This window comes from Ctenopharyngodon idella, chromosome 11 (assembly GCF_019924925.1).
Source record: "Ctenopharyngodon idella isolate HZGC_01 chromosome 11, HZGC01, whole genome shotgun sequence".
Taxonomy (NCBI): domain Eukaryota; kingdom Metazoa; phylum Chordata; class Actinopteri; order Cypriniformes; family Xenocyprididae; genus Ctenopharyngodon; species Ctenopharyngodon idella.
This window is the reverse complement of record NC_067230.1, coordinates 3,075,841-3,086,596: the sequence shown is the minus strand read 5'-3', so window position 1 is coordinate 3,086,596 and position 10,756 is coordinate 3,075,841. Positions and strand designations below refer to the sequence as shown.

Sequence of the window (10,756 nt, the reverse complement as noted above, 5' to 3'; positions counted from 1 at the left end):
TACAACATTTAGTCAAAAATTAATTTGATCTTTTGTGTCTCTGGAAAATAGTGGTCTGTGACATTGCATTATGTTAATATAAAAGGTTTCATGTCTGTTTGTTAATGAGGGATTTGTGGACACATTCATGTTTTTAGATTTGTGGCATAAAAAATATTTATATTTTGAAGTGAAATGATCAAATTAGATGCAGTCAAACCCACTTATAGCTACATTGGATACAAATTCATTAATGAGGGAAAATGGCATGGCAGCAACTATGATGATGATGATGATATTTCCTTTGTAATTTGTAATAATTTGCTTGTGTATACCACAAATGTTTTCACCACAAATTATAACAATGTCCCTATATTTGGGATTATGTTTTGTGCATACTTTTTTTTATACAGGACGTGCAACGAATGACACATCAAATGTTTGATGTATACAGCACAATAAACTGGAAAAACTTTTGCGAAGTCAGGTGTGTAAATCTAATTGGACCTCTATTATCTATCAGTTAAGTTGCCTCTGTTTATTGAACTGTACCTGTTTCACAGTTCAAATCTGCAATAAACTCCTGGGCCCAGTTTTTCAAAAGTAATCTTTTCGGATCACGAATTGGATCAAATCTTGAAAATGGGTTTTACAAAAGCAAAAGAGGGATTCCAAACTAAGATCAGAGCATGTAATCCGATCTTACATTTGATCTGGATCAAACCTGTCCTTTGGGTTTTTCAAAACTTTGAACTCGGTTTGGGATCTATTTGATCCAAAAAAAAAAACAGGATTATCCTGATCCCATCAGAAGGGTGGATTCAGTTGTGATTTTTCGAACCAAATAAAATCAGAGTTTTTTTTTTTTTTTTTTAATTGAATGATCACAAAATCAATGTTTACTGATGATATATACATTTCTTCATATTTGAAGCATATATGAACCATGTCACATCTAATGAGATATGGTAAACAAAACAAACAAACAAACAAAAATCTTAAAGCTATCAGCTGTCAAATAAATGTCACTGTTGCTCACAGCTCTATAATTACACAGTATATTAATGGCAATGACAACAACAAATATATTCAGTAGCCTAGTTAAAAGTAATTTCTCACAATTGCATCTCTAATTGCATGTCCAGTGCGTTCTTCATTAGGTAAGAACATTGGCGGCTGTTCTGGTTCTACATTAGGCTCAGGTCCATCAAAATTGTCATCAAGAGGGACATGACGCCTGGTGGTGATGTTATGCAAAACAATACAGGCAAGGATTATGTTGCATGCCACCTTGGGTTGTACTCGCAAGTAGTTAAGACACTCAAACCGTCTCTTCAGGACTCCATTTATGCGTTCAATGGCACATCTTGTTTTGCAATGTGAGGAGTTGAAGCGTGTGTGCTCAGGTGTGTTTGCAACTGAAAAAGGGGTCATTAGCCATGGTAGGAGTGGATATGCGCTGTCTCCTAATACTATGCCATTTGGTCGGTGGGATTGAAGCTCTCTGTATAGTGCACTTTCTCTTAGAATACTTGCATCATGAACAGACCCTGGCCATTTCACAACACAGTTGGTTATTAAGAGGTCGGCGTTGCCCACAAGTTGGATGTTGATACTGTGCCTCCCCTTTCGATTGACATACTCCCACTCCCTTTCACAAGGTGCTTGGATATGCACATGAGTACAATCAATAGCACCAATAGTGCTAGGCATGTTCCCCATTTGAAAAAAACTTGTGCTTAGTCTGAGCTGTCTGGTCATCCTTGGGAAAGGAAACAAATTGATTGATCAGACTGTCCAGTGCTACTGACATAGCCTTCACCACATTACTCACGGTTGCTTTTCTCACTCCCATAATGTCACCACTACTTGGTAGAAAGTCCCACATGCGTAAAAGCGCAGAGCGATTAAGCACTGTTCCTCCACAGATAAAGCATGACTCCTTTGGGTTTGGTGTTGGATTGTTGGCCTGACAAGATCTGCAATGTACTTAATGTCATCTCTCCCAAAGCGAAAACATGCATACAGATCTTCTGATGTGTATTGCTCGAGTGGTTTGGCACGCTCAGCATGCACCCTTTGACGGTACCTTCTCCTACGGTAACGATGAACAATACCCGCTATGTGGATGCCTCTGTAGGCTAAGAGAAATGGGTGCAAAGACATGATGTGTTTAAATGGTGTCACCCATTAACCAGCAATAAGCTGATTGGTGTAAGCCTAATTGAGCACAAGCCAAAGCAATGATGCTCAAGGCTTTTAAGATCAGTGTTGGCTACACCAAAGTGTTGGAACCATGGACCCAAAAGGGCCTAATTTCAATGTGGCAGAAACCTGTGCACTGCTGGAGGGTGTTCGGGCCAATTTTGCCTCGATAGTAGGAGGTTTCAGCTCGGCAAAGGGTGGAGAATTGACCAAAAAAGGAAAACACAACATTTGGGAGGACATAACCAATCATGTCAATGCCATGGGGTCTGGCCAAAAGAGGACCATAAAACAAGTTATGTTGCAATGGAAGAACCTTAGGGCCAAGGCAACGAAAAAGACCTAACTGAAGCCAAGAACCCCCAAACAGGTAACAAGCCATATAAGAAGGGTGATTTCACTGATATGGTCCTTGATATCATAGGAGGAGAAAAATCAGAGGCTCTGCATGGCATTGAAGGCATAGAAGCAGATGGAGAGGCCACAATTACAGGACTTCAGAAGAATGCGAGCAAAATTCTCCTGCAGAGGAAATGTTTGTCCTGGACTTAACTACAGTGATTGAGGAGGAAGATAGATCCCCAGTGGATGTAATGAAGACAGTCCAAGACGTTCCTACAAGAAAACGCAAACGTTCCTCAGCTACAAACCAGGATGGTGACAGCTATGAGTTGCTTCTGAAACAGGAAACTGAAAGAGCAGAAGTACGAATTGAACTGGGTAAAGAACAAATCTTGCTTACCCAACTGCAGCAGAAAAAAGTGCAGATGGAGATACATCTCCTAAAGGCAGAGATGGAAAGAGCTGGTATCTGTCCTGTAAATGATTTTTGACTATTGGATAGTATTGTTTTTGTTTTGTTATTTAACATTATAACACAATACGGAATGTAAAATGTTTCTTTATTACAGTGTTTCTGTTTCTTACAATTAAAACAAACAATGGCTATTTGTGGCCACCAGTATTTTGCCTACCTGTTGTTCTTTGCTAAGCCAGTAGGCTACACTGTTGGTTCCATTTAAGGCTCTGGTAAACAGGATTTGGTAATCCTGAAATTTGGTATTTGGATCACAGTGATCCGATTCAATGTTCCTTTAAAAAACTGGCATAAAAGTAAGATGGATTAGGTGATCCTGGATAGCAAAACTGGGCCCTGGTGATTGGGTTCACTGTCATCCTGCCTCTGTGTGGCCAGTAGCAAAAGACCAGATTCACATCATGCACTCATTGCAGACCGCTTCATCATCCACCATTGATCCTATCGTTGAAGCTTTCCTTGCCCATTTTCAATCCGTAAATAAGCAGCTTTATTGTCTCTGTCAAGGTAAGCGCTCCATTTCAGAGTATGCTCTACAGTTTTGCAGCTTCACTTTCCACTTAACGTCCTTGAAGCAACAGCATAGAATGAACAACCATCTGCTTGTCTGCAGAGCTGGTGGCCATATTATTTTCGAAAGTCCTGTGAGATATCCACTTCTCTCAGTGAGTTTAGTTTATAGCACTGCTGTTCTTTATTAACCACTAAGCTCAAGTCACTGGTTGTGTCCGAAATTGACCCCTATAGCCTTAAATAGGGCACTATTTGAGGGGTCAGCCATTGTAGTGGTGTCCATAACCATAGTGGACATTATCGAGTGCACTCCCATAGTTAAATCCCATAATGCACTGCAATAACGAGTGTACAACCAATGTAGGTTGCTTCTCAAAAGGAAGGCTACATTCTGCTGAGACTGCTTTCTCCCTAGTCCAGTCCTTCTGAGGCTTGTCCTTTTCATCATTAAACGCTAGAATAAGACGGTAAGACTAGTAAGTGTGCATGGCTACGTCACACGTTTCTGCCCCCACAGTCACGGCACGAAAATACTATTAACACTTAATTTTGGAAAAATACTTTGTATTACAAATCTTTATATTAAAGGGTTAGTTCACCCGAAAATGAAAATAATGTCATTTATTACTCACCCTCATGCCGTTCCATACCCGTAAGACCTTTGTTAAAATTCGGAACACAAATTGAGATATTTTTGTTGAAATCCGATGGCTCCGTGAGGCCTACATAGGAAGCAATGACATTTCCTCTCTCAAGATCTATAAAGGTACTAAAAACATATTTAAATCAGTTCATGTGAGTACAGTGGTTCAATATTAATATTATAAAGCAACGAGAATATTTTTGGTGTGCCAAAAAAACAAAATAACGACTTATTTAGTGATGGCCGATTTCAAAACACTACAAGCTTCGGAGCATAATGAATCAGCATATTGAAACATGATTCGGATTGCATGTCAAACCGCCAAACTGCTGAAATCACGTGACTTTGGCGCTCCGAACCGCTGATTCGACACGCTTATTCATTATGCTCCGAAGCTTCCTGAAGCAGTGTTTTGAAATCGGCCATCACTATATAAGTCGTTATTTTGTTTTTTTTTGAGAAACACCAATAAACTTTATGGGTAGAGAATACCCATAATGCACTGGGTCGTGCTGAATGATTTCCCGTGTCTTGCCAGAAGATGGCGTCCACAGCTGAATCATCCAGACATCCATTTTCCAAACCGCTGGTCCAAATGTGGCTACAGCATAATATCATATAGGTTTAAATTTCTTTTTACTTGATTTAACATTACATTGTTTATTTAAGGGTTGTGGATATTTTCCATGACAGAGTTCATGTTTTCATTAGTACTGCAGCTGCCAGTTTGCTAAGTTCAAATGATTATTAAACAGCAAGCACAAACTATGTAAAAGCTGCAGCCCTTCTGGCGCACTCAGTGTCTGACTTCACTCACTTGTTCTCATTCACTACTTCAAGTGAACTATATTAGTGGATTAATGGGCGATTTCAGACACAGCTATTGTTTCTTCTGCCTGTGTCTTTCTTGCAGTAAATCCCCTAGTGTGCAACCCAAAGGTGACTGTGGTTTCTCTATTTGACGGAGAAACCAGGGAGAAAACAGGCTCCACCATGGTGGCCAGTTCTCCACCAGTATAATCAAAAGGCCAGTAAAATACTCAGCCAGCATCCTTGAGCTCCCACCAGTTATTCTCTGGTCTCGTATGTCTCTGTTTGTGCCACTTTAGTTGAGAGCCCTCAGAGTTATCATCATATCAAAATTCCTTTCTGTCTATTATCCATATCTGGATGTCTTCAATCCACAGCGTCACACAACTTCCTCCACACTGACCACTAGGTTGTGCCATTGAGCTACAGTTGTTCTAGAGTAATCTGATCGGATTTCGGCTATCCGATTGGATCAAATCTTGAAAATGGTGAAAGGATTCTGAAATCAGATTAGATCAGAAAATCTAATCTTGGTTTTGATCTGGATAAAGTCCTTTGATAAATCTGGATTATACTGATCGCATCAGAAGGGTGGATTTCAGGAACAAAAATGTAATAAAACTTTGGTCAAAAAATACAACATTTTTATCATGTAATATACACATTTATTTTTTATTTTGTTCTTGATTAGTTTAACTGTTAAAGTAATAAATTAGAAGTAAGACATTAGGCTACATATTTAGCCTTTCTGTAACCTACTGTAAAGGAAAAAAAGAGATTTTGGTGCAATAAAATAATTCCCAAACAGCTGTAAATATCAAACAAAAATATTATATTTAAAGTGTTTTTTAATCAAAGTGTTTTGTGAACTACATTGGCACAATCATAAGAGATGAACCAGTCAAAAGTTCTTTGCAAAAGTTCTTTGCACGCAAACACAAAACTTTTTTTTTCCCCATCTCATATTCTTTCTAACACCATGTCCCTTTAGGGGCTTCGTAGAGCACTAGTAATCCAGATTTGGTAATCTGAAAAATTGTGTATCTGGATCAGGGTGATCCAATCCAATTTTGCTTTGAAAAACCAGCACAAAAGTAAGATGGATTACCTGAACCTGGATAGCAAAATAGCAAAACATTGAATTTCCAAATCCAGATCACTCTGATCCAGTTTAAATTTTTTGAACAACACTGGCCCCAGGGCTTTGTCTGAAATCACACACTTCTCTTCTACAGTTCTGCTCAAAAGTTTACATAGCCCTTGCAGAATATGCAAGATGTTAATAATATTAACAAAATAAGAGGGATCATAAAAAATGGCATGTTATTGTTTTACTTAACTGTCCTGAATAAGCTGTTTCACACATGTTGTCCACAAGACAAAACAATAACTAAATAACTTTAATTTACACAAATTAACCAGTTAAACCAGAATTTTAATATTGTGAGTTGTTCCCTGATGATCAGCGATAGTTTTTTATGTTTTGTGAGAGTTCCTTGTTTTTCCTGAACAGTTAAACTGAGCACAGTTGTTCAGAAACATCTTCCAGGTTCCTCATATTCTTTGTTTTTCCAGCATCGTCTGCATATTTAAACCCTTTTCAACAGTGAATGCATGATTTTGAGATCCATCTCCCACTGAGGACAATTGAGGGACTCATAGACAATTATTAGGTGAAAACTTTCACTTATACACTACCAGTCAAAAGTTTGGAAACATTACTATTTTTAATGTTTTTGAACGAAGTCTCTTATGCTTATTAAGGCAGCATTTATTTCATAATAAATACAGAAAAAAACAATAATATTGTGAAATACTATTACAATTTAAAATTATAGTTTTCTATTTTTAATATACTTTAAAATATAATTTATTTCTGTGATGCAAAGCTGAATTTTCAGCATCATTACTCCAGTCTTCAGTGTCACATGATCCTTCAGAAATCATTCTAATATGCTGATTTGATGCTCAGTTATTATCAATGTTGAAAACAGTTGTGTTGCTTAATATTTTTTTGGATCCTGTGATACTTTTTTCAGGATTCATTGATGAATAAAAGGTTAAAAATAACAACATTTATTCAAAATATAAATCTTTTTTAACAATATAAATCTTTACTATCACTTTTTATCAATTTAACACATCCGTGCTGAATAAAAGTATTAATTTCTTTAAAAAAAAAGAAAGAAAAGAAATTACTGACCCCAAACTTTTGAATGGTAGTGTATATTGTTACAAAAGATTTATATTTTAAATAAATGCTGATATTCATCAAAGAATCCTGAAAAAGTATCACAGGTTATAAAATAATATTAAGCAGCACAACTGTTTTTAACATTTATAATAAATCAGCATATTAGAATGATTTCTGAAGGATCATGTGACACTGAAGACTGGAGTAATGACGCTGAAAATTCAGCTTTGCATCACAGAAATAAATTCTATTTTAAAGTATATTAAAATAGAAAACCATCATTTTAAACTGTAATAATATTTCACAATATTATTGTTTTTTTCTGTATTTAATATGAAATTAATGCAGCCTTAATGAGCATAAGAGACTTCGTTCAAAAACATTACAAATAGTAATGTTTCCAAACTTTTGACTGGTAGTATAAATGATGACAGATTAGGGGCGTACCCCTTCCACACTCAAAGTATATGTGGTGGCCAATCACAGCAAATCATTTCTCATAGCCAGTCAGTCAGGAAGGAATGACTTAGTCATCAAGTTCTTGAGGTGGAGCCAGGAGGCTTAACCCGCCTCCCTGCTTTAGCGTCGGTCAAGCGGTTTATTCCTGTTTAGAGTTTGGGCCTAATGACTGTAAGATCGTCCTCAAACCCAGGCATAGATACGTGCGGTGCTCTCTACTAGGTCATTACTATGTTACATCTGTTAGCTCTCCCCACCTCGGATGACGAACAGGGTGCTAACTTACTTTGCCTGGTCCTGGCCCTCAGAACTTATGTGAAGCACTCTAGCCAGTATCAGCAGTCAGAGCAGCTTTTTGTGTGCTTCGGAGTCTGATGTAAAGGGCTGCCAGTTACGAAGCAGAGATAGTCCCACTGGATAGTTAATGCTATAGCCCTAGCTTATGCTTCATTGGGCTCTGAATGCCCTATTGGAGTGAGGGCTCCACAGGGATAGGCAACGTCGGTCCTGGAGAGCCACTGTCTTGCAGAGTTTAGTTCCAACCCTAATCAAACACACCTGAACAAGCTAATCAATGTCTTCAGGAATACTAAGGCTAGAGGATGGTGTGTCTTTGCTGAGGCTCCAGCCCTGTGGACTGAGCCTCACTAGATAACCTATGTTTCCTAGGGCCCTAGTAGTAGCTTCCTAGGACTGGGCTCGTAGGACAGCTTCTGTTCTGTGCTTATAGCATGGCGCTATGGTATATCGTTGCCCAAACCGTGATTCACACAGTGTGAATGGATCCAGAGTGCTGGATCCAAAATGGTCAATATTCATATTCATGCATTTTATTCATATTTTATGTTAATCATTTAAGGCTTATGATTTATCAATATTACTTTTGATTTCATATATTCATGTACTCCTACTCCATATATTAATCCTCATCATATTTTCAAGTATTTACTCTTTATTGTACCCTTTATGGTTATTATTCTTTTATATTTAAGAGTATGTATGCTTGCTATATTCAATTGTTCTTCAAAGTGTTCCAATGTGACACATTTGTGGTTAGATATTGGACACCTGCCAAGTACTGCAGAAGCGATGTTTTCAGAATTAGTTGCTCATTTGAACTCGATGTACCTTTTGTATCAAAATATTTCCATTTCTATTTCTGCTGACATGTGATAATGTAAGATCTGCAAAATTCCCTTAAGGGGGTCAAAACATCCCCTATATCTATTTTCATCTCTTTTTTTTTTTTTTTTTTTTTTTTTGACATTGGACCAGTCTATGACATAATGGATAAATTCATTTGACCTTTTCTCATTAGAACAAAACATAAGTTTATGTGGGATGTAAATTTCCCTATGCTTATGGTATAAAATGGACTGAGTCGTTGATAGTTTAGTCTTTCCCTTTGCCTTTCCCTTTGCTTTTCCTTTGCTTTTTCCTTTGCTTTCCTTTGCTTTCCTTTGCTCTTCTGCTTCTTCTCTTCTATCTTTCATTTCATTCTGCAAATGTCTTAATTTTGTTCCTTCTTTCTGTATATTCTGATCTTCATCTATTAGATACAATACTCTGGATTATACAATACTTTGGATTTTACAATACTCTAGATTTTATTAACTAATTAATTTGTTTGTCTCTATAATTTCTAATTAATAAATTTGTTATTCCTTATTCAAATTTGATCTCTGACATAATCATTGTTGGACTGCCTGGATCTCATTTTCTCAAGTTTTTGCATCAGTTTTGGTGTTTCCGCCCGGTTCTTCACGACCCATCGCTTTAGATGATGCACGGCAAGGTTTAAAATAGAGGTGAGTAATATCCTCTGTTTTTGGTCCACTGTTTTCGAATTCTTTGAGCCTTGAAGCTATCTGCCTGTGGATGTGGTCTTTCAATTTGGCTGCAGACAAAGAAAGAACCACGAGTCCAGGCCTCTGCCGAATTTTTGAATATTGAATAATGGGTGTGCATATTGAATTTTATTCTGAGTATTCTGTGTCAGTCGGGCAGAGAGCATATATGAGGGAGTGCTCTGGTGCGAGGGTGACTGCTGTTTGATATCAATATCTACTGTTTGTTTCCCCGTGTAATTTTCGGGTGGGACTGTGTTTGTAGGTTATTGAAAGACTGTTTAGTCAACTCGTGTTAAGGCGGAAGCTTCTGTTGAGGGCTCAGCAATTACAATAACAGGAGACTGGCCTTGCTTGATTACTAATTGAGATCCATTTATTAAACTGAGATCCAGAGTTCAATAATACATAAATTTTTAAAATTAAAAGAAATTTGAAGTTTGCCTAAATCCAGAAAGCAGAAATTTAAATTGTACAAATTTGTAGAATTTATTGTAGGGTATAAAAAAAAAAAAAAAAAAAAAAAATTAATTAACATTGTGTTTAGCCACATATTTTCTTTGAGTGTTTTATCTAATGGATGATGAAGTTATACGGTCATGACCTATTCTATTGTATAGTGAAGTCCTTGCAAGGCACTAAAACGCTAAATAACTTTTTTAATTTCCTACATAAATCGATCTTGTCAGAATGGGTGTCGAAGCAGAGCAGTACATCAGCAATTATTTTTGTACATGGATGTCCGTCTCATTAAGGAGATTGGATTGTAAAAAGGATTACAAATTCAACTAATGGCTATTGGCCACTATTTCCTCCAAGTCACTTTGATGAGGTGAAGATAGTTTTGAACCAATTCCTGTTCTGCTCTGTTCTGTCCCAGCTGTGTTAGATCGAGTGTGCTGCTATCTTTAAAGTATTGTGTTCCAAATTTGTAGTGATACAGTATGTACAACTGTATTTAGATAATTCTGCTGAAGAGTTTTTATTTATTATTATTATTATTTTATGCATTGTATCAGATAGGTTAAAAGTTAAAGAACATACTATATACATGAAATGTGGAGCTAGTTAAAAAGAGAAATGAATAAATAGTACAATATTAACTTAATGAAGCAAAAATATAGTTTTTTTTTTATTATCCTGTTATTTGTCATCTGAAGAGGTCTGAAATATTTATTCATAATCCCTGGTGGACAGCTTGAAGTTTGATCTATTGTAGAGATTTTTAGTATGTGTTAACGGAAATAACTTTTGCATTGTGTTGAATAAGAACAAGATTGAGTGACTAC

The 10,756-nt window shown here is 36.9% G+C and overlaps 1 pseudogene; it reads right to left on the bottom strand.

Moving 5' to 3' along the window:
* Positions 1 to 1,080: 1,080 nt before the first annotated feature.
* Positions 1,081 to 2,145, bottom strand: LOC127523035 (putative nuclease HARBI1; annotated as a pseudogene).
* Positions 2,146 to 10,756: the final 8,611 nt, after the last annotated feature.